Source organism: Mauremys mutica, chromosome 2 (assembly GCF_020497125.1).
Source record: "Mauremys mutica isolate MM-2020 ecotype Southern chromosome 2, ASM2049712v1, whole genome shotgun sequence".
Lineage (NCBI taxonomy): Eukaryota > Metazoa > Chordata > Testudines > Geoemydidae > Mauremys > Mauremys mutica.
The window spans coordinates 18,456,904-18,479,035 of NC_059073.1; the positions used below are offsets into that span (position 1 = coordinate 18,456,904).

General features: G+C 46.2%; 1 protein-coding gene across 3 annotated transcripts in view; it reads left to right on the forward strand.

The window, feature by feature from the left end:
- The first annotated feature begins 423 nt into the window (after positions 1-423).
- ST3GAL1 (ST3 beta-galactoside alpha-2,3-sialyltransferase 1) overlaps positions 424-22,132 on the forward strand; it is a 125,098-nt gene continuing 103,389 nt past the window's right edge. Inside the window, exon 1 of one of the 3 annotated variants that reach the window (XM_045007385.1) lies at positions 424-700. The gene's annotated coding sequence lies outside the window, so the exon portion shown is untranslated. The remainder of the gene's footprint in view (positions 701-22,132) is intronic. The other 2 variants (XM_045007384.1, XM_045007387.1) reach the window with 2 other exon arrangements.

The following is a 22,132-nucleotide window of genomic DNA, read 5'->3' on the forward strand; positions in this document are numbered from 1 at the left end:
CGCGTCCTTGTGGCACGTTAGAGACTAACACGTTGATTTGGGCACAAGCTCCCGTGGGCTCGGACCCACTTCAAGAGCTGCCTGGGCTGGGAAATGCAGCAGGCAGGTAGGTATAAAGGCACAGCACATGCAAAGAGGGGAGTTACCTCTCACACCCCCTCCTCGGTCTCTGGCGCTCGCTCTTTCGGAGCCTCCCACTCTCCGCTTCTTTCCCTCTCCCCTTCCCCCGCTTCCATCCGCTCCCTGTGCCGCCCCCTCGCTGGTTCTTCTCCCCCCGTCGCTCCTTTTCTCCCCGTGCTGCCTCCCCTCCCTCTGTCCCTCTCACACTCCGGCTCAGGCTGAGGAGGAGCCGCCGCCGCCGCCGTGTTTAGCGCCGTCTAATCCACGTGGCTCTGGAGGCGCTATATTAGGTGCGCAGGAAGCCCTGCCGGGGAGAAGGCAGCGGCCGGAGCAGCGGCTCGCCAAGGCTCTACCCGCTCCCACGCGGGACCCGCCTGCTCCGTGGCCGGCCGGGCGGCGGCGGCGGCTGCTGCTGCCCAGTCCCGCTGCTTGGGAGAGACAAAGGGAGACGCGGAGGGAAGAGGCGGCGGCGGCGCTGGGATCCGCTGCGAGCGCCGAGGAGCCCCCCCAGGACCTGTGAGTGGCCGGTCGCTCGCCCTGCCCCGGGAGGGGCCCCGTCCTCTGCTGGTGCGTGTCTCCGGTGAGCCGCTGGGACCCGCAGCCCCTACGGGGGGAGGGGGATCCCGGGGAAAGATGGGGAGAGTCCGAGCGGGGGAAAGGCGCAGGGGCTTGGGGGTGGCACCCGGGGGCGCAGGGGCTTGGGGGTGGCACCCGGGGGCAGAAGGATCCCGGAGCAGGAGACGCGTTGGCAGAGGGCAGCCCCGATGGGACAGGAGGGCAGCCCGGGGTGGCGGGCTCGCTCTGCGCTCCCAGGCGCCCTTGTCTGCCCGACCCTTGCTGGGGCAGGGCCGGCAGGAACCCGCGGGGAATCCCCGCTAGCTGCCCGACTCCGGTAACGGGCCAGAGACGCTGCTCCGGCTGCCCGCACGCCTCTCCTCCCGGGGGCTGCGGGTGGCCAAGTCTCCGGCCCTGCGGGGATCTCGCTGGCGCCCCGGGACTTTGCCTGTAGCTCGGAGCCGCTCCCCGGGTCCCCCAGCTTGTGTGTGGGGCTGGGGCGGAACCAGCCCCCGGCCGGCACCGGTTGCCAGCTGGATCCCGAGCCCCCTGCTCCATGGAGCAAGGGACGGGGCTGCCCCCTCGCTCCCATCCCTCCTTCCTCATCCTTCGCAGCGGCCCCCTGCTCTCCCTCGCCTGCAGACTGGCCGGAGCCTGGCAGCAGCCGCTCAGCTAGGGAGGAGGAGAAGCTGGTCCTCCGAGGGCCTCTGGTTTTGCTCACTGCCGGCTGCTCAGCGTCAGGCAGAGGGGAAATGAGAAAAGTAATTCAGCTCCCTGTGGCTTTGCCCTCCGGGGACTCGAGAGACCCAGGGCACTCGCCTCTTGAGCCATCCAGACGCGGTCTAGCCTGGCAGGCTGTTCGCTCGGTTTGGTTTGGCCTTTTCTGAAAAGTTGCCCAGGAAGAACTTTTTTGTGTGTGTTTGCTCCTTGTCTGTAAATCCTCTGCCGGACTGTGTGTGAGCTGTGCATTATTCCCCCTGCTCCTTCCAACGAAGCTTTCTTAAAAGATGCCAACTTTGAGTCAGAGGGAAGCACGCCAGGGCTCTGCAGTTGTTAATCCAGCAAGGAAGTTTTGAAAATGTTGGCAGATTGCGCCCGGGCCTCTCGCTGAGCAGATGGTTGCACTGGTGGCTGTCGATACGGATAAATTAATAAAGGGACTTCTCATGTTTATTTGGATGATCAGCAGCTCTTTCTGGTCACAGCTCTCTGGCATAAATTCTGCAGCGTCCGCTGCAGGGCACAAGTTAACCTTGGGTTTCAATAGGAAATTCCCCCTCAGACTGATTTCAGAGGGGTAGCCGTGTTAGTCTGTATCAGGAAACACAAGGAGGAGTCCTTGTGGTACCTTAGAGACTAGCAAATGTATTTGGGCGTAAGCTTTCCTGGGCTAAAACCCACTTCATCAGATGTATTTTTCACTCCATGCATCTGATGAAGTGGGTTTTAGCCCACGAGAGCTTATGCCCAAATAAATTTGTTAGTCTCTAAGGTGCCACAAGGACTCCTCATTGTTTTTTCTCTCGGACTAAGAGGACACTGGTGTTGGGAGGCTGTTTAGAAGTCTGTTTGGCTTTGTTTCTCTGTTTTTTCCACACCCAGTGAACAAGTGTTTCAAACTTATCTGACACTTAATGCGCCCTCTCACTCGAGAGATTCACCCTGGTGCATTTGCTAAGGTTAAATAGATTGCAAAGTATAGTGCCCCATGTCGGTTGTCAGACTCATTGCTCTGCAAAAGCTCTTTATTTGGGGGCGGGGGAAGGGGGATTGTGTCTCTAAAAGTTATGCTACTGGTAGAAGTGACTGCATAATTCAGGGTTTGTCAGCCTTTCTGTTGTAAACAATTATTTCTGGGTGAAAACTGGCATACAAATATGAGCAATGTTTCTCTACTGAATTTTTATGGGAGGGAAAAGGATCAGGCATTTTCCTGTTATAAAGCTAACAGTCTTTATGCTCTTAGGGGCCTGATCCTAGGCTCAAAACTCTCACTGACTTGATACCTTGTACAATCGGTTACTGAAGACCGTAGAGTATTTTGGGATTCCTTTTGGGGGAAAAGTATACTAACTCAAACGGTTTTCACTTACAAATGGCATTTGGCACACAATTGGTAACATGAAGTAAAAATAATTAATGTCAAAGGTTAACAATTCGCCTGTTCTGCATGTTTTATTACTAGAGCCAAGATTTTGTCATAGATATTTTTAGTAAGTCACAGACAGGTCATGGGCGATAAAGGAAAATTCAGGGATGCTCATGACCTGGTTTACACTGCGGGGGGAGGGGAGGTGTTCAATCTAAGATACGCAACTTCAGCTATAGCGTAGCTGAAGTTGACGTATCTTAGATTGAATTAAAATTACTTTGCGTCCTTGCGGTGCTGGATCGACGGCCGCGGCTCCCCCGTCGACTTTGCTTCTGCCTCTCTCACTGCTGAACTTCAGCAGTCGATGGGAGAGTGATCAGGGATCGATTTATCACGTCTACAATACAGACGATAAATCAATAGATCAATCACTACCCGACAATCCGGGTACGACGTAGACGTATCCCTTAACTTTTACTAAAAATATCCATGACAAAAGGGGGGGCTGCAGAGTCCCCACACTGTGGTGGCAGCTGTGGGGGCCCTGGTTCGGAGCTCTGGGGGTCCCCCACTGCCCTTGGCAGCGTAGAGGTCCAGGGGGCCCCCTCTGTCTATGGCTGCTGGGGGTGGCGAGGAAACCTTGCAGCTCCCAGCTGCTGTAAGTCACGGAGGTCTCTGGAAGTTATGGATTCCATACCCTCCATGATAAAAGGAATAGCTCAGTGGTTTGAGCATTAGCCTGCTAAACCCAGGGTTGTGAGCTCAATTGTTGAAGGGGGTCACTTATGGATCTGGGGCAAAATTAGTACTTAGTCCTGCTAGTGAAGTCAGATGTCTGGACTTGATGACTTTTCAGGGTCCCTTCCAGTTCTATGAGATAGGTATAGCTCCATATATTTACGGGGAGGGATGGCTCAGTGGTTGTGCACTAGCCTGCTAAACCCAGGATTGAGAGTTTAATCCTTAAGGGGGCCATTTAGGGATCTGGGGCAAAAATCTGTCTGTGGATTGGTCCTGCTTTGAGCAGGGGGTTGGATTAGATGACTTCCTGAGGTCCTTTCCAACCCTGATATTCTATTCTAAAATCACAGCCTTATTTTTCACATGTGTTTGAGATTCTTTCCTACAATGAGCACATGTTCCAAATCCTTAACAAGACCAGTTCTAGTCTTGGCATACATTAAAACAAATGAAAGGATAAAAAATACATTCATACATATTTATTTGATAGAAATCTTGTGTGTGGGTCAAATATGCATTTTAAAGAAATATGTGTGCATATGTACCATATATATTGAAATTACTCATGTTCATATAATACACTCTCTTATATAGAGTGTATTATAAATTATATATTTGCCTACAGGCTGTCATACTGTCTGGAGTGGTTCATGTCTGAGAGCCAACCTCAGTGCAGACTGTCAAAAAGCAAGGCAGACTCCCAAAGCTGGCTGTATGTTTTATAATGAGATTTCACCAACCTAGTAACAAATGTGAACACCTATAACAGTCTTACCATGGATCCACCACCAGTCCCCTTGCGCATTCCAGTCTATCGAGAGACCAGTCGCTTACTCCAGGTCAATTTGTACCTCAGATCTCATGCCAAAGACAATGTTTGTAGCCAATCCTATAGTAAACCAACTAAGGATTTATTAACTAGGAAAAAGAAATGAGTTGTTTACAGGTTAAAGCAGGCAACATATACACACACATGAGTACAGTCTATGGTTCTAAAAGATGACTGAATCTATCAGCAATTATTGTCTTGTAGAGCTAACCAGGTTGACCCTGGGGATCTCTGCTTTCGTTCCAGAGCTTCAGCCCTATGATAGTCCAAAGAACAAAGAGATGGAAGAATTTTCATATCAGATATCTTTATTTCCTTCTTCCAGAATTCAAGCTGATTGAGTTTTCTGGCACATGACACCTTTATGGCCCAGTCTTTGTGTCGAGATGTTTCTCAGTGTTCCACTTAGACCTTGTCTACAGTACAGATTACTTCAGTATAACATGCATCACTCAGGGGTGTGGTTAATCCAACCACCTGAGCAAAATAAGTATATTGACCTAAGCACTGGTGTGGACAGCACTATGTTGGCAGGAGAGCTTCTCCTGCAGACATAGCTACCGTCTCTCGCGGAAGCAGGAGTTATTAACCAGATGGGAGAGCTCTCTTGTGTCGGCTTAGAGCATCTTCACCAGAAGCACTGTAAGTTCTCTAATGTAGATATAATGTTAGTTCTTATGGTCTTTCTTGTTGGGCGGGAGAACCACTCCTCCTAGTTGGGCTCACAAGTTCACAGGAGGCATTTTTACAGTTGTAAAGCAAAACTTACGTATTACCTTGTAGCATGGGGTACAAACATTACAAGTACAATTAACACATGCAGCAACTTGGAAGCATTTTATAGAATCTAAACACTAAACACCTCTTTACAAGTCACACCTGTCTTAAACAATACTAACATACAGGTGAGCTGGTCTGGTTTCCAGCTATGAACGTGTCAGTGCTCAGCTGATGCATACAGCCTTGCCAAGAGAAGTCTGGTCTACCAGTGTCACACAGGACGCACATTTTTAAAGGGAAAAAAAAACCTAATTGTAGATTAGAGAGAGAGATTGGAACGGTGAGATCTCTAATTTTTTTAGTCAATTTTTATAAGCTCTAAAATTCTCTTTAAAAGGGAAAATAACTTGGAATTTCTTATTTTTTTTTTTCTGCTCAAGTTTAAAGATGGACACTTTATCTGTGATCCCATACTGGGCTCCTTTATATTAGTGTTTGTACAAAATGATGCAAGTTAAAGATGAAGAGTCACCTTTAGCTGCACATTTCCTGCCTCCTTGGGGTGTGCCACACATGCACTTGGCTGATCCTTTTTCGTATTTTATTTGCATATCTGTAACTGAGTGGGTGGCTTTACATTAAGCATCTGCTCTGAAAAACTGTACCTGAAATATCTACTTGCTACTAGCCTGTGTCAGCCCATGTCTACTGAGGTAGATAAACTGAACCCTACCCAGTTTATAGGACCTGATCCAACACTCGGTGAAATTGGTGAGTCATGAGCAATGTTGTGTTGTCCCTATGGAACCATGGCGACACTAGACGAGTCTTGGTGTACTTTGCCAAACTTCCCCCCAGACACACACTATTGTGCTTTTGGCTGTCTGTCCGCAGAAATGGCTAAACTAGAGTCCTCTCTACTCTGGCCTGGAAACTTAAGTGCTTAAACATAAATATAAACAGTTTGGCTGGGCATTGAGAATGTGGGGAGGGGAAGGAAGTGTGAGTGGCACAATCTTAGATGCGGCACAGTCTACAGCTGAGCTTCACTGAGATGCGGGTGGTTTTCCTCTTCTTACAGCAAGATAACAGATGCACAATAGTTATCCTGTAAAATCCTGAGGGGAGACAAGACACTGGTAGCTTTCACCAAGAGGTTGCACTACACTGCTTATCCCCCACCCCCAGTTCGTCTAATTTACCCTAGGCACTACAGCTGGATAACTGTGAGGCCTTGGTTATCTTGCTGTAGTTAAAAACAAACAAAAACCCTGTTTGTTTCAGCGAAGACAAACTGTCTCTGTGGGGAAGTTATTCCGGAATAATGTAGGGTGTGACTTTACAGCACTGTGGTTATTTGGAATAACGCTTCTTATTCTGGAATAAGTGTGTCCACATGGGGCGTTATTGTGGAATAGGTTAGACAGCTTCCCCATGTAGACAAACCCAAAGCCATATAGCCAGTTTTTACTGGGAGGTAAACTTCGCATGGTTAGCCGTGGGTGAGGAAGTAGCACTGCCTCACCTAGCTACCTCAAGGTCAACACAAGTGATAGTTCTCACTGTAAAATCCTGAATTATCACAGGTTAGTTACCGCAGTGTTTAAAACAAAACACCTTTGTGATCCACGCAGCTGGTGAAACCCCGCATAAAGGGATACAAGTTAAAAACAAAAAACCAACCCCCCCGTATCTGAATCTGTTTTACCTTGCTGCTCTGAGTAGCCTCTAAGATCACTATGAGAGAGATTAGAGCGGGGAAATATAGTTCTTTTTGGTTCATGCACTTTGTGCTTTTGACAACACTTTGAGCTTAGTCAGTTTAACTGCTTTCCCCGTAGAGTAAGTTGTCCCAGCGGCCTGTGCGTTTTTCCTCACACACCAACAGAGGAGAAGAACAATTAATGTTACTACCATAAAAATTGGCAGCGGGACTTGAGGAGTCCAGTGTTCGTGCCTGAAACTACTTTAAAGTACCTTTTTTTTTTTTTAGAAAACCGACTGTATTAATAGTGTTTACTTATGGTTCTATCCATTTCTCCTTTCTTACTGTAGTGTAAATCAGGAGGACATCATGATAAGTTCATGGAGGATAGGTCCACCAATGGTTATTAACTAGGATGGGCAGAGATGGTGTCCCTAGCCTCTGTTTGCCAGAATCTGGGAATGGGCGACAGGGGATGGATCACTTGATGATTACCTGTTTTGTTCATTCCCTCTGGGGCACCTGGCACTGGCCACTGTCAGAAGACAGGATACTGGGCTTGATGGATCTTTGGTCTGACCAGTAGGGCCATTCTTATGTTCTTATTGAAGTTGGTAGACATTTCTGTAAAGTGGTGTAAGGGAAAAAAGAAAATAAGCCTTCTGGTTGTAGGGTAGCATAGACAGAACCTCTGTCTTGCAGTCAGTAAGGCACTCTGAGATAAAGGTGCTACATAAACATAAGAGTAGCTGCATTTAAGCCTGGTCTACACTAGGCGTTTAAATCGGTTTTAGGAGCGTAAAACCGATTTAACGCCACACCCGTCCACACTAGGAGGCACCTTATATTGATTTTAATGGCTCTTTAAATCGGTTTCTGTACTCCTCCCCGACGAGAGGAGTAGCGCTAATATCGGGATTAACATATCGGAATAGGGTTAGTGTGGCCGCAAATCGATGGTATTGGCCTCCGGGCGGTATCCCACAGTGCACCAGTGACCGCTCTGGACAGCATTCTGAACTCGGATGCACTGGCCAGGTAGACAGGAAAAGCCCCGCGAACTTTTGAAATTCATTTCCTGCTTCCCCAGCGTGGAGAGCTCATCAGCACAGTTGACCACGCACAGCTCATCAGCACAGGTAACCATGCAGTCTCCTGAGAATCGAAAAAGAGCCCCAGCATGGACTGCACGGGAGGTACTGGATCTGATCGCTATATTGGGAGAGGATTCAGTGCTAACAGAACTGCGTTCCAAAAGACGAAATGAAAAAGTATTTGAAAGAATTTCTAAGGCTATGACGGATAAAGGCCACAGCAGGGACTCAGTGCAGTGCAGAGTGAAAGTTAAGGAGCTCAGACAAGCCTACCAGAAAACCAAAGAAGCAAAGGAAGGTCCGGGGCAGGTCGAAAAACATGCCGCTTCTATGCTGAGCTGCATGCAATTTTAGGGGGCTGCGCCACAAGTACCCCACCCCTGATCGTGGATTCCGAGGTGGGGGTTGTAATCTCTGCCATGGCTGAGGATTATGCAGACGGGGAAGATGAAGATGAAGAAGAGGAGGAAGACCTAGCAGAGAGCACACAGCACTCCGTGAGCCCCAGCAGCCAGGAGCTTTTTATCACCCTGACGGAATTACCCTCCTCCCAGCCCTCACAATCAACTATCCCAGACAATGACGCCATGGAAGGGAGCTCTGGTGAGTGTACCTTTGTAAATAGCAAACATTGTTTTTTAAGCAAGCCTTTTTTAATGAATGATTTGCCCTGAGGACTTGGGATGCATTCGCAGACAGTATAGTTACTTAGAAAAGTTTTTTAACATGTCCGGGGATTGAGAGGAAATCCTCCAGGGACATCTCGATGAAGCGCTCCTGTAGGTACTCCAGAAGCCTTTGCAGAAGGTTTCTGGGCAAGGCAGCCTTGTTCCGCCCACTATGGTAGGACACTTTACCACGCCATGCATGTAGCAAGTAATCAGGTATCATTGCGTGGCAAAGCATAGCAGCGTATGGTCCCGGTGACTGCTGGCATTCAAGAAGCATCCGCTCTTTATCTTGTTCTGTTATCCTCAGCAAAGTGATATCGTTCAGGATAACCTGGTTAAAAATCAGGAATTTAAGTAAGGGTGGTGGCCATTTTTCTACTGGGTTCGTGGACTGCAGCAGCTTAAAAAAAAACCTTTCCTGCACGTAGCGAAGCGGGGGGAGGGGAGGAGTGAAATGCCGATGATCTTTTTTGTGTTTGGTCACCGGCGATCTTCCCCAAGCTACCAGCCACGCAGTGGGTGGGGGGGTGGGAAGGTTGTTGATTAGCAGGGAGCTAGCGTGATATTAGCCATGCGTTGGGGGGGGAGGGGTAAATCACTACAGAAGCCGAAAGACAGTGGCTTACCATGGCCGCATGCAAGCTGAATTCTGATGCCCGGACCTGTGTCTGTGAGATCTGTAACTCCAGAGCTGCAAGCACTCACTATTAAGATGAAAAATGCGACCTTGTAGGGAAATCACATGTGCTAGGTGAATAGTGCTGTTCACTGTGAAAGAGTATAACCATTGTTCTGTAAAATGTATCTTTCTAAATATTTATCTCCCTCATGCAGCTGCAAATTTTTCAACCATCCCTCCTCCATCCCAAAGGCTAGCACAGATAAGGCGGAGGAAAAAGAAGACGCGAGATGAGATGTTCTCGGATATTATGGAAGTTACACGCAATGAAAGAGCTCATCTGAATGAGTGGAAGGACGTGGTATCAAATTACAGGAAAGAGGCCAGTGAACGTGAGGACAGGAGGGATGAACGTGAGGACAGGAGGGACAACCGAGATGAGAGGTGGCAGCAGGAAGACCGGCAGGAAAATCAGCGGTGGCGGCAGGAAGATCAGCGGTGGCGGGATGCAACTCTGGGGCTGCTGCGTGATCAAACTGACATGCTCCGGCGTCTGGTGGAGCTTCAGGAACGGCAGCAGGATCACAGAGTGCCGCTGCAGCCCCTGTATAACCACCCTCAACCCTCACCATGTTCCACATCCTCCTCACCCAGACGTGTAAGAATGCGTGGGGGGAGGCTCCGTGCACCCGCCCACTCCACCCCCGTGGACAGCCCAACCAGAAGGATGTCGTTACTGTGAATTTTTTTTAATGGCCTTCTCCATCCCTCCTATCCTCCTCCCAAACCACACCCTTACTTCTCTCCCTCTTTTTATAATGAATCAATAAAGAATTCATGCTTTTTAAATGAGAGTGACTTTATTTGCATAAGTAAGCTGTACTTGAAGGGGGAGGGGGAGTTGCTTACAGGGACTGAGTCAATCAAGGGGGTTGGGTGTTCATCAACAAACACAGCAGTCACACTGTACCCTGGCCATTGATGAAGCTCGTTTTCAAAGCTTCTCTGATGCACACCGCTTCCTGGTGTGCTCTTCTAATCTCCCTGGTGTCTGGCTGCGCGTAATCAGCGGCCAGGTGATTTGCCTCAGCCTCCCACCCCGCCATAAAGGTCTCCCCCTTACTCTCACAGAGATTGTGGAGAATACAGCAAGCAGCAATAACATAGGGGACATTGGTTTGGCTGAGGTCTGAGCGAGTCAGTAATGTCCGCCAGCGCGCCTTTAAACGGCCAAATGCACATTCCACCACCATTCTGCACTTGCTCAGCCTGTAATTGAACAGATCCTGACCACTGTCCAGGCTGCCTGTGTATGGCTTCATGAGCCATGGCATCAAGGGGTAGGCTGGGTCCCCCAGGATAACGACAGGCATTTCAACATCCCCAACTGTTATTTTCTGGTCTGGGAAGTAATTCCCTTGCTGCATCCGTTTAAACAGAGTAGTGCTTCTGAAGACGCGAGCGTCGTGAACCCTCCCTGGCCATCCCACGTGGATGTTTGTGAAACGTCCCTTGTGATCCACCAGTGCTTGCAGCACCATTGAAAAGTACCCCTTCCGGTTTACATACTGGGTGCCCTGGCGTTGCGGTGCCAAGATAGGGATATGGGTTCCATCTATCGCCCCCCCACAGTTAGGGAATCCCAGTGCAGCAAAGCCATCCACTATGGCCTGCACGTTTCCCAGAGTCACAACCTTTCGTAGCAGCAGCTTAGTGATTGCTTTGGCTACTTGCATCACAGCAGCCCCCACAGTAGATTTTCCAACTCCAAATTGATTCCCGACTGACCAGTAGCTGTCTGGCGTTGCAAGCTTCCACAGGGCTATCGCCACTCACTTCTCTACTGTGAGGGCTGCTCTCATCTTGGTATTCTGGCGTTTCCGGGCAGGGGCAAGCAAGTCACAAAGTTCCATGAAAGTGCCCTTACGCATGCGAAAGTTTCGCAGCCACTGGGAATCGTCCCACACCTGCAACACAATGCGGTCCCACCAGTCAGTGCTTGTTTCCCGGGCCCAAAATCGGCGTTCAATGGATAGAATCTGCCCCATTACCATCAGGATCTCCAAAGCGCAGGGGCCCGCGGTTTGAGAGAATTCTGTGTCTACGTCCTCATCACTGTCATCGCCGCGCTGCCGTATCCGCCTCCTCCTCGCCTCGGATTGAAGGTCCTGGTTCACCATAGACTGCACGAGAGTGCGCGAGGTGTTTAAAACATTCACGATTGCGGTATTGAGCTGAGCAGGGTCCATGCTTGCTGTGCTATGGCGTCTGCACAGTTCACCAAGCAAAAAAGGCGCGAAACGGTTGTCTGCTGCTCAGGGAGGGAGGGGTGAGGCTGTACCCAGAACCACCCGCGACAATGATTTTTGCCCCATCAGGCACTGGGATCTCAACCCGGAAATGCCAAGGGGCGGGGGAGGCTGCGGGAACTATGGGATAGCTACGCAATAGCTACCCACAGTGCAATGCTCCAGAAATCGACGCTAGCCTCGGACCGTGGACGCACACCACCGATTTAATGTGTTTAGTGTGGCCGCGCACACTCGATTTTATACAATCTGTTTTGTTAAACCGGTTTATGTAAATTCGGAATAATCCCGTAGTGTAGACGTACCCTTAGTAACAGTCATCTTTCCTGATGTTTCAGTTGGTCATTTTGTACACGCTGTAGTATTTCAAATAGTGAGTAGTTCCAAAGACCGCGCTGAAGTAGAAATGTTCCCTTTAAAGATAAGAAAATGCCAGCAAGTTCTCCTCTCAGTTGCAAACATTTAACATGCTATTCACTTTGCCACTTGCTAGAGTCTTTGACAACAATGTCTTTGGAGAGCTATGAATACATTTTATTTTCTTGTTCCCGGTTCTGTAAAATGGTTTGTTTTTAATCTTTACGCCCTCACTGGTATTGAGGAAACCTTTCTTTTGGCCACATCTTACTTCCATTTGCTCCTCTCCGCACCTTTGTAGTAGGAAGAAGGCTCATGGGGTTCGAGCTGTGGGGCTATAAAGTTGTAGTGTAGACGTCTGGGCTCGGACTGGAGCCTGAGCTCTGGGATGGGGGGCAGGGGAGAAGGTCCCAGAACCCAGGCTGCAGCCCAAGCCTGAACATCTGTACTACTATTTTTAGCCTCAAAACCCATGATTCCAAGGCAGCTGACCCGATCTCTGAGACTGGGGTTTTTTTTTAATCATCACATTGCAGATGCCCACAGTGCCTTAGTTTCCCAGTTGTAAATCAGGTATAATAATGCTTTGGTGTATCTTATCTATTTTTATTGAGCGCTCTTTGAACCAGGATGTTTCCTACTATGTGTTTGTACAGCCTCTCGGGCATTGGCGCCCCAATGTCTAAGCTTTCTCTTGGACGCTTCTTATCTCTTCCATCCTCTTTGATACGCTTTTTTTTTTTATGCCCACAATTATCTATTTACAACTGTGGATGATGCGTCAATGTCTCCCACCTGCCACTTGCAACGTGTACAAATTACCGCTCTGGACAAGGTTGAAACTAGAAAGCCCCTGTCCCTTGTGACAGATTGTGCTCTATGGCCAACGTCAAAACCGCCCGCAACACAGAGGAAGGCCAAATCTCCGATACAGTGACAAGGTCTAGCAAGGCCTCTAGAAATTCAGCATTCCCACTGACAACAGGGAAAATCCTGCCCGCTGTCACTGTAGAGAGCCAACAGAGAAGCCAGGCTGACGTCCCACAGGCAAGCCTAGGAACCATGGCGACACTAGATGAGTCTTGGTGTACTTTGCCAAACCTTCCCCCAGACACACACTATTGTGCTTTTGGCTGTCTGTCCGCAGAAATGGCTACACTAGAGTGCTCTCTGCTCTGGCCTGGAAACTTAAGTGTTTAAACAAAAATGTAAACAGTTTGGCTGGGCATTGACAATGGGGGAGAGAGGAGAGAAGAAGGACGTGTGAGTGGCACAGTCTTAGATGTGGCACAGTCTACAGCTGAGCTTCACTGAGATGCAGGTGGTTTTCCTCTTTTTACAGCAAGATAACTGATGCGCATTAGCTATCCTGCTGTAAAATCCTGTGGGGAGACAAGACACTGGTAGCTTTCACCAAAAGGTTGCACTATACTGCTTATCTCCCACCCCCAGTTTGCCTAATTTGCCCTGGGCACTACAGCTGGATAACTGCGAGGCCTTGGTTATCTTGCTGTAGTTAAAAACAAACAAAGAAAAAAAAACCCTGTTTGTTTCAGCGAAGACAAACTGTCTCTGTGGGGAAGTTAGTCCGGAATAATGTAGGGTGTGACTTTACAGCACTGTGGTTATTTGGAATATCGCTTCTTATTCTGGAATAAGTGTGTCCACATGGGGAGTTATTGTGGAATAGGTTAGACAGCTTCCCCATGTAGACATACCCAAAGCCATATAGACAGTTTTTAATGGGAGGTAAACTTGGCATGGTTAGCCGTGGGTGAGGAAGTAGCACTGCCTCACCTAGCTACCTCAAGGTCAACACAAGTGATAATTCAGGATTTTACAGGGAGAACTATCACCGGTTAGTTACCGCAGTGTTTAAAACAAAACACCTTTATGATCCACGCATAAAGGGATATAAGTTAAAAACAAAAAACCAACCCCCCCGTATCTGAATCTGTTTTACCTTGCTGCTCTGAGTAGCCTCTAAGATCACTATGAGAGAGATTAGAGCGGGGAAATATAGTTCTTTTTGGTTCATGCACTTTGTGCTTTTGACAACACTTTGAGCTTAGTCAGTTTAACTGCTTTCCCCGTAGAGTAAGTTGTCCCAGCGGCCTGTGCGTTTTTCCCCACACACCAACAGAGGAGAAGAACAATTAATGTTACTACCATAAAAATTGGCAGGGGGACTTGAGGAGTCCAGTGTTCGTGCCTGAAACTACTTTAAAGTATCTTTTTTTTTTTAACCGACTGTATTAATAGTGTTTACTTGTGGTTCTATCCATTTCTCCTTTCTTACTGTAGTGTAAATCAGGAGGACATCATGATAAGTTCATGGAGGATAGGTCCACCAATGGTTATTAACTAGGATGGGCAGAGATGGTGTCCCTAGCCTCTGTTTGCCAGAATCTGGGAATGGGCGACAGGGGATGGATCATTTGATGATTACCTGTTTTGTTCATTCCCTCTGGGGCACCTGGCACTGGCTACTGTCAGAAGACAGGATACTGGGCTTGATGGATCTTTGGTCTGACCAGTAGGGCCATTCTTATGTTCTTATTGAAGTTGGCAGACATTTCTGTAAAAGTGGTGTAAGGGAGAAAAGAAAATAAGCCTTCTGGTTGTAGGGTAGCATAGACAGAACCTCTGTCTTGCAGTCAGTAAGGCACTCTGAGATAAAAGGTGCTACATAAACATAAGAGTAGCTGCATTTAGTAACAGTCATCTTTCCTGATGTTTCAGTTGGTCATTTTGTACACGCTGTAGTATTTCAAATAGTGAGTAGTTCCAAAGACCGCGCTGAAGTAGAAATGTTCCCTTTAAAGATAAGAAAATGCCAGCAAGTTCTCCTCTCAGTTGCAAACATTTAACATGCTATTCACTTTGCCACTTGCTAGAGTCTTTGACAACAATGTCTTTGGAGAGCTATGAATACATTTTATTTTCTTGTTCCCGGTTCTGTAAAATGGTTTGTTTTTAATCTTTACGCCCTCACTGGTATTGAGGAAACCTTTCTTTTGGCCACATCTTTCTTACTTTTGCTCCTCTCTGCACCTTTGTAGTAGGAAGAAGGCTCATGGGGTTCGAGCTGTGGGGCTATAAAGTTGTAGTGTAGACGTCTGGGCTCGGACTGGAGCCTGAGCTCTGGGATGGGGGGCAGGGGAGAAGGTCCCAGAACCCAGGCTGCAGCCCAAGCTTGAACATTTGTACTACTATTTTTAGCCTCAAACCCCATGAGTCCAAGGCAGCTGACCCGATCTCTGAGACTGGGTTTTTTTTTAATCTTCACATTGCAGTTGCCCACAGTGTCTTAGTTTCCCAGTTGTAAATCAGGTATAATAATGCTTTGGTGTATCTTACCTATTTTTATTGAGCGCTCTTTGAACCAGGATGTTTCCTACTATGTGTTTGTACAGCTTCTCGGGCATTGGCGCCCCAATGTCTAAGCTTTCTCAAGGACTCTTCTTATCTCTTCCATCCTCTTTGATACGCTTTTTTTTTTATGACCACAATTATCTATTTACAACTGTGGATGATGCGTCAATGTCTCCCACTTGCAACGTGTACAAATTACCGCTCTGGACAAGATGGAAACTAGAAAGCCCCTGTCCCTTGTGACAGATTGTGCTCTATGGCCAACGTCAGAACCGCCCGCAACACAGAGGAAGGCCAAATCTCTGATACAGTGACAAGGTCTAGCAAGGCCTCTAGAAATTCAGCATTCCCACTGACAACAGGGAAAATCCTGCCTGCTATCACTGCAGAGAGCCAACAGAGAAGCCAGGCTGATGCCCCACAGGCAAGCCTAGGAACCATGGCGACACTAGATGAGTCTTGGTGTACTTTGCCAAACCTTCCCCCCAGACACACACTATTGTGCTTTTGGCTGGCTGTCCGCAGAAATGGCTACACTAGAGTCCTCTCTGCTCTGGCCTGGAAACTTAAGTGTTTAAACAAAAATGTAAACAGTTTGGCTGGGCATTGACAATGGGGGAGAGAGGAGAGAAGAAGGACGTGTGAGTGGCACAGTCTTAGATGCGGCACAGTCTACAGCTGAGCTTCACTGAGATGCGGGTGGTTTTCCTCTTCTTACAGCAAGATAACAGATGCGCAATAGCTATCCTGCTGTAAAATCCTGAGGGGAGACAAGACACTGGTAGCTTTCACCAAGAGGTTGCACTACACTGCTTATCCCCCACCCTCAGTTTGCCTAATTTGCCCTGGGCACTACAGCTGGATAACTGCGAGGCCTTGGTTATCTTGCTGTAGTTAAAAAAACAAAACAAAAACTAAAACAAAAAAAAATCCCCTGTTTGTTTCAGCGAAGACAAACTGTCTCTGTGGGGAAGTTATTCCGGAATAATGTAGGGTGTGACTTTACAGCACTGTGGTTATTTGGAATATCGCTTCTTATTCTGGAATAAGCGTGTCCACATGGGGAGTTATTGTGGAATAGGTTTGACAGCTTCCCCATGTAGACATACCCAAAGCCATATAGCCAGTTTTTACTGGGAGGTAAACTTGACATGGTCAGCCGTGGGTGAGGAAGTAGCACTGCCTCACCTAGCTACCTCAAGGTCAACATAAGTGATAGTTTTCACTGTAAAATCCTGAACTATCGCAGATTAGTTATCACAATGTTTAACACAAAACACCTTTGTGATCCACGCAGCTGGTGAAACCCCGCATAAAGGGATACAAGTTAAAACAAACAACCCCCCTCCATCTGAATCTGTTTTACCTTGCTGCTCTGAGTAGCCTCTAAGATCACTATGAGAGAGATTCGAGTGGGGAAATATAGTTCTTTTTGGTTCATGCACTTTGTGCTTTTGACAACACTTTGTGCTTACTCAGTTTAACTGCTTCCCCCGTGGAGTAAGTTGTCCCAGCGGCCTGTGCGTTTTTCTCCACACACCAACAGGGGAGAAGAACACCTAATGTTATTACCATAAAAATTGGCAGGGGGACTTGAGGGGTCCAGTGTTCGTGCCTGAAACTACTTTAAAGTATCTTTTTTTTTTTTTAGAAAACGGACTGTATTCATAGTGTTTACTTATGGTTCTATCCATTTCTCCTTTCTTACTGTAGTGTAAATCAGGGGGAAATCATGATAAATTCATGGAGGATAGGTCCACCGATGGTTATTAACCAGGATGGGCAGGGATGGTGTCCCTAGCCGCTGTTTGCCAGAATCTGGGAATGGGCGACAGGGGGTGGATCACTTGATGATTACCTGTTTTGTTCATTCCCTCTGGGGCACCTGGCACTGGCTACTGTCAGAAGACAGGATACTGGGCTTGATGGATCTTTGGTCTGACCCAGTAGGGCCATTCTTATGTTCTTATTGAAGTTGGCAGACATTTCTGTAAAACTGGTGTAAGGGAGAAAAGAAATTAAGCCTTCTGGTTGTAGGGTAGCATAGACAGAACCTCTGTCTTGCAGTCAGTAAGGCACTCTGAGATAAAAGGTGCTACATAAAGATAAAATTAGCTCCATTTAGTAACAGTCATCTTTCCTGATGTTTCAGTTGGTCATTTTGTACACGCTGTATTTCAGGTAGTGAGTAGTTTCCAAGACCGCGCTGAAGTAGAAATGTTCCCTTTAAAGATAAGAAAATGCTAGCAAGTTCACCTCTCAGTTGCAAACATTTAATATGCTGTTAACTTTGCCACTTGCTAGAGTCTTTGACAACAGTCTTTTTGGAGAACTATGAATACATTTTATTTTCTTGTTCCCAGTACTGTAAAATTGTTTGTTTTTTAATCTTTATGCCCTCACTGGTATTGAGGGGAAACTTTCTTTTGGCCACATCTTACTTCCATTTGCTCCTCTCTGCACCTTTGTAGTAGGAAGAAGAATTGATCCAAGGCTGCAGTCCTTGGTAGCACAGAGGATAGCTGGAGCCGACACAACCGACATGTAAAAAGCAGCGTGACAGCACAGACAGAGCAAAAGCAAGAGGAAAATCTTGCCACCCAGCCCTCTCTTTGGTGGATATTTTCTCTGCTTTAATCTAAACGTTAAAAAAAAATCTGTTTAATAAAGCGTGAGTGGTCAGACATTTAAGAAATGAATAGAGTATCCTTAAATAGCATGATTGTTATTTAAGAAGGTATTTTCTAAGTTAGCAAAAGACTATGAATCTTGCAATAAAGAGTAAGTAGCTTTAAATTAGCTCGTTTTCAGTTTTGCTTTAAAACTATTAATATCTGGACTAAGTTAAAAGTAAGTGAAGAGTCTTAATCCCTTGTAGGTTGCCCTCAAATGATTTTTTTTTAAAGCCATCCACAAAGAGGCCTGAGGTGCATCTGGGGCTCTTACTTGAAACCCCCAAGAGGATGTGTGGTTTTGTGAAAGAATTACTATTGGACCCCAATGCTTTCTTCTCTATTCCACAATTAGACAGACAATACGAGTCAAATTCAAACTGATTTAGTCAGTGGATTGGCAATTTAGCTCCATAATCCAAGGACCCGTAACATCCTGGAGAGGACAATTTATTGCAAAAGAAAAGCAGTAATGATTTCTTCCAACCTGGGATACATTGATCTTTGTTGCAATTTATGCACTTCCTTGTTTTTCATTTCGTAATGGTATAAATAAGAGATTTATCTGCCTCTGATTGAGGCATGTGTGTCTATATAACTTTCAAATTCTGAACCCAAGGTGCTTCCATGGTCGTAGATGCTAAGTCACAAAGAGGTAGGATGGAGTTGGAACTCCCCAGTTTATAATAATACAGTCCTATTGTGATTAGGCACCTTAGCTAAGTCGTCAGAATGGAATCAATGACCTATTCAGATCCATCATTTTAATGTAGTCATTGCGCTCAGAAACCTGCCAGCCTGCTTTGCTTCTCCTGTCTAGCAAGTCAGTTGCTATTTTATTCTATATAGGTTCTTCTACTGTGCTCATCACTGCAGTATCTGAGCACCATCTAGTAATGCAGTAAGCAACATCTGCCACGTTTGTTCTCTCCTCCTCTCCCCAGTGGGAGAAGTGTGTGCAGTGAAGTATCTTATAATTATTTTTTAAATTCCCAAACAATATACAGGCAACTCTCATCTTACACGCATTTAACATGCGCAAATTCAGCTTTGCGCAGTCGGCAAAAACAAAACAACAACAAAAAGAGAAAAATAACAATTTCAATACTGTACCTGCAGTGCGGACGATTCCGCCCGCTATTACACTCAATGTAATTTTGAGTATACGCGATTTTCGCTTTACGCGCTGACAGCGGAACGTATCCCCAGCGAAAGATGAGACACGCTTGTATACTTAAGTGCACTGCTATATGCTTTTTTTAGAAAAAGCAACATCAAAGACATGTGCCTTGCACGTAGAGCTGAAGGTGGTGATTTCTTAATTCCTGTAGATACTGCTGTTAGAAGTGTCCCTTTGGCATTTTGATGGGGCACATAAGCCTTTTAAAGATATTTTGCCGTCTAACAAAAGTTGAGCTTGCCTTTTTTCCCATCTACATCCAAATGCAAACAAAGAATTTCTCTAATGTAATTACTCACTGTGTACTTGAATTCCCTTGACTAAAGGAGAAATTGCACAACAAAGTCAAAGTCTGGAAAGCAGTGGGGATATTTGTTACAAATCTGGTTGTGGTATGTGGGTTCTATTAGAGACAAAGAGAAGTCTTGCAGTTAAGGCATTGGACAGGGACTTGGGAGATCTGAATTTAATTCATAGATCTGCCACTGACTTTGTGTGACTGAGAGGCAACTAATCTCTCTGGGTACATCTAGGCTCCCATAAGAGCCACAGCACAGCGGCCACTGGTTTGGGTCAGCTGACTTGGGCTCATGGGGTTTGAGCTGTGGGGCTATAAAATTACAGTGTAGACGTTGGGGCTTGGACGGGAGCCTGGGCTCTGGGATGGGGGACAGGGGAGCAGGTCCCAGAGCCCAGGGTCCAGCCCGAGCCTGAACGTCTATACTACTGTTTTTAGCCCTGAACCCCTGTCCCTTGCGACAGATTGTGCTCTGTGGCCAACGTCAGAACCGCCCGCAACACAGAGGAAGGCCAAAGCCCCGATACAGTGACGAGGTCTAGCAAGGCCTCCAGAAATTCAGCATTCCCACTGACAACAGGGAAAATCCTGTCCGCTATCACTGCAGAGAGCCAACAGAGAAGCCAGGCTGAGGCCCACAGGCAAGCCAGGAAGCAGAGTGTGCTCCAACCTCCCTGTGGCGAGTGGATCTGTGGCCTCTATGGGAAGGTTTGCACTTGTGCATCGGGCTCTTTTCCATATCCCATACCATTGCTAAGCACCACTGATGGACCGACTCTGTATGAGGACTCCTTCCCTACTGAGTGTACTCCCACTGATTCAGGTGGGAGTGTAGCACGAATAAAAACACCAGGATTAGCCCCGATGGAGCAGAACTGAAGCTACTTTAGGTCAAATGCACAAAAGGATGCACTATTAATGGGTTTTGGAGGGCCCACTAATCTTAAAGGATTAATTGAACTTTGTCTGATTTGAACTCCGTCCCTGAGTAAAACTGACTGGAACAGAAGATTAAACAGGAAATATGGTCTGGTAAAAGCACTGAATTATATCTGGCTTCAATTCCTGGCTCTTCCCCAGTTTGTGTCCTTGGGCAAGTCATTTCATCGGTCTCCATTCTCTTAAAATGTGGAGCATAATATCTCCTTTGTCTGTAGCAAGTGTAGACCAAGGACGCTGGAACAATTTTTATAGTGGGGGTGCTGCCATTGAACCAAACTGTAAACCCTGTCTATGATGGAAACCACTTCAAGCCAGGGGGTGCTGCACCCTGAGCACCCCTATTTCCAGCACCTATGGTGTAGACTGTAAAATCTTTGGGAGATAATTTCTCTCATTGCTGCCTTTGTTATTTTGTAAAGTTACACTTTAAAAAATCAACAATTAGAATAAGCCCCTGACATCGGGGGGGGGGGGGGGGAACTCTGTGCAGCACCCTCATAAAAAGAAAGTGTAGTTATTGGCTTTTCAATGCATTGTACAGTGTGTACAGATACCGTGATGGGAGCTGTTGAACAGAGCACCTGTTAATAATGGAAAAGGTCAGTATGCACCGTTCTTGTCTTGAGGCTGTAACTTAAAGAAATGGACCCCTGCTGCTGCTACTCAATGTAAAGGCTTACTCTCCCAATGCAGTGATTCTCACACTCCTAAGAAGCTGAGTGCCTTTGTCCATTATCCCACACACCAGACATTCAGTCCTAAGCTGTACCAAGCTGACCAGCTGAAAAGAGGAGTGAGGAACAAGGTGGATGCAAATGTTAACATCAAATAATTTTTAATAGGATTTTTTGACTTTCTCAATAAAATTGTTTTCTTTTAGCAAATAAACCTGGTTAAAATGAAATCTAAATTTAGTACCAACTATGTTAAGGCCTAAACTTATTATAATGTCTTAAAAATTTTAAATAACAATAAATATGCTGAATCCATGAGCTTCTTTAAAAAATTTTGAGTTAAGGGCTGCTTTTCTAAATAAAGATGTTTGTCCTGATTCTAACTTTTGTGGTCAAGCTTTATAAATATGGCACACTAGGTCATCTTAAGTAATGTAGGCTATTGTATCATTTTCAGCAGACTTAAGTGAGTAGGAACTTAAGCTCCAGTTACTTTCACTTAAGCATATTAGAAAATTTTCCCAGGCTGACCAGAAATAATCAGTTTACTTAACTGATTACAGTTAATCCCTCTTTTTTTATGAAATTTATTTAGTTGTAAATGTGAAACATGTTTTTATAAGAGAAGTTTACGTATTCAAAACATTCAAGGCTGTTTTGTTTTAATAAAAATAAATTTTATAATCTGTTTTGTATTTTTAATTAAATTTCAGTTACCATCCCAGTGAGCAAAAAGTTAATTACCTAGTAAATAAGCATTGTTTGTCGTTTGCTGTTTTCTCACATACTAAAAATATACAATTAACAAGAATCTGAAAATATTAAGCTGTATAATTGCTTGAATAAATATGCATAGTCATAGTTTACCCTCTTAGATAGCTAAAAGGTGTACCAAATTTAGTGCACAGGTTCTCTTCAGTTGTAGATCAACATGTTTTAATGGTTATATCAACCAGTGCGAATGTGCCTTTCTTTGGAAAATAACTGAAGTACAAATGGAAAAGTTGACTTAAATGAAGACTTTCCACTTGGTGATTTAAATCAATCCACCCTGATGAGGAAAAAGTTGGCACTAGGCCACCTTTCTTTTCCCTGATCCTAGCTCAGCTGGAGACACAGTCCCCAGTGTAATCTAGAGTAGCCCTACAGCTGCTCTAAAATATGCCATCTGCATCCAGC